Raw genomic sequence first — 2,500 nt, 5'->3', positions numbered from 1 at the left:
ATCATAGCAATGTGAACTCCACTTCTCGTATCATCATAAGTAATGTGAACTCCACCCTACTCATTATCGTCAAAATTAATGTGAACTCCACCCTACTCATTATCGTCAAAATTAATGTGAACTCCACCCTACCTCCTGTTACCTATCTGTGCTCAATGTCAGGTGGTGTGTGTGTGTGTGTGTGTGAGAGAGAGAGAGAGGGAAAGGGGTTGTGAGGTCCATTGCCCTGGCCAGTGCTGCGTGTCTGTGCCATGATGGCCAGAGATGATTGGCTCCTAGAGCGCCATTGCCACGGAAACGCCATGCTGACCGCTCACAGACTATCGCAGGGAATAAGGATAGAGGACAGGGATTGAGGCGCGTGTGTGTGTGTGGAGAAGAGACATTAGGACGGAGGGATTATGAGGTGTGTGTGTGTGTGTGTGTGTGTATGTGTGTGTGTGTGTGTGGAGAGAAGAGGCGTGGGACGGAGGAATATGAGTGTGTGTGTGTGTGTGTGTGTGTGTGTGTGTGTGTGTGTATGTGTGTGTGTGGAGAAAAGAGGCGTAGGACGGAGAAATGATGAGGTGTGTGTGTGTGTGTGTGTGTGTGTGTGTGTGTGTGTGTGTGTGTGTGTGTGTGTGTGGAGAGAAGAGACCTAGGACGGAGAAATGATGAGGTGTGTGTGTGAGGACGGAGAAATGATGAGGTGTGTGTGCGTGTATGTGTATGTGTGTGTGTGTGTGTGTGTGTGTGTGTGTGTGTGTGGAGAAGAGGCGTTAGGACGGAGAAATGATGAGGTGTGTGTGTGTGTGTGTGTGTGTGTGTGGAGAAGAGACCTAGGACGGAGAAATGATGAAGGTGTGTGTGTGTGTCGTCTGAGAAGCGAAAGGCATCTCACACAGTCAGGATCAATGCACAATTTTCCTCCGAGGAGTTCAGACCACACAGTCAGGATCAATGCACAATTTTCCTCGGGTTCAGACCATCTGACAGCCTGGAAGGTTTCTACCAGCAGTCTGATAGCCTCATTATGTCTGATACTGTAGAGGATGCATGAAACAATTTCAGCTGTTAATCCCACTGGTGATCACCTGGTCCAGCCACCTGAACTAAGAACTACCTGTGTCAGATCATCCAGCCACCTGAACTACCTGGACAGATTTCCAGCCAGCAGTACCTGGTGATTCATGACTCATTCCAGTCCTGAACTACTGGTGACCAGATTGTCCAGCCACCTGAACTAGAACTACCTGAACACAGCTGTCCAGCCACCTGAACTACCTGGTGACCAGATCTGTCAGCCACCTGAACTAGAACTACCTGGTGACCAGATCTGTCCAGCCACCTGAACTACCTGGTGACCAGATCTGTCCAGCCACCTGAACTACCTGGTGACCAGATCTGTCCAGCCTCCGGAACTACCTGGTGACCAGATCTGTCCAGCCACCTGAACTAGAACTACCTGGTGACCAGATCTGTCCAGCCACCTGAACTACCTGGTGACCAGATCTGTCCAGCCCCCTGAACTACCTGGTGACCAGACCGTCCAGACACCTGAACTACCTGGTGACCAGATCTGTCCTGCCACCTGAACTACCTGGTGACCAGATCTGTCCAGACACCTGAACATGAACTACCTGGTGACCAGATCTGTCCAGCCCCCTGAACATGAACTACCTGGTGACCAGATCTGTCCAGCCCCCTGAACATACCTGGTGACCAGATCTGTCCAGACACCTGAACTACCTGGTGACAGATCTGTCCAGACACCTGAACATGAACTACCTGGTGACCAGATCTGTCCAGCCACCTGAACTACCTGGTGACCGAATCTGTCCAACACCTGAACTACCTGGTGACCAGATCCGTCCAGCCACCTGAGCTACCTGGTGACCAGATCTGTCCAGACACATGAACTACCTGGTGACAGATCTGTCCAGACACCTGAACATGAACTACCTGGTGACCAGATCCTGTCCAGACACCTGAACTACCTGGTGACCAGATCTGTCCAGCCACCTGAACTACCTGGTGACCAGATCTGTCCAGCCACCTGAACTACCTGGTGACCAGATCAGTCCAGACACCTGAACTACCTGGTGACCAGATCTGTCCAGCCCCCTGAACTACCTGGTGACCAGATCTGTCCAGCCCCCTGAACTACCTGGTGACCAGATCTGTCCAGCCACCTGAACTACCTGGTGACCAGATCTGTCCAGCCACCTGAACATGAACTACCTGGTGACCAGATCTGTCCAGCCCCCTGAACTACCTGGTGACCAGATCTGTCCAGACACCTGAACATGAACTACCTGGTGACCAGATCTGTCCAGACACCTGAACTAGAACTACCTGGTGACCAGATCTGTCCAGCCCCCTGAACTACCTGGTGACCAGATCTGTCCAGACACCTGAACATGAACTACCTGGTGACCAGATCCGTCCAGCCACCTGAACTACCTGGTGACCAGATCTGTCCAGCCCCCTGAACTACCTGGTGACCAGATCTGTCCAGCCC

Source organism: Oncorhynchus masou, unplaced genomic scaffold (assembly GCF_036934945.1).
Source record: "Oncorhynchus masou masou isolate Uvic2021 unplaced genomic scaffold, UVic_Omas_1.1 unplaced_scaffold_1205, whole genome shotgun sequence".
Taxonomy (NCBI): domain Eukaryota; kingdom Metazoa; phylum Chordata; class Actinopteri; order Salmoniformes; family Salmonidae; genus Oncorhynchus; species Oncorhynchus masou.
This window is presented reverse-complemented; position numbering follows the sequence as displayed.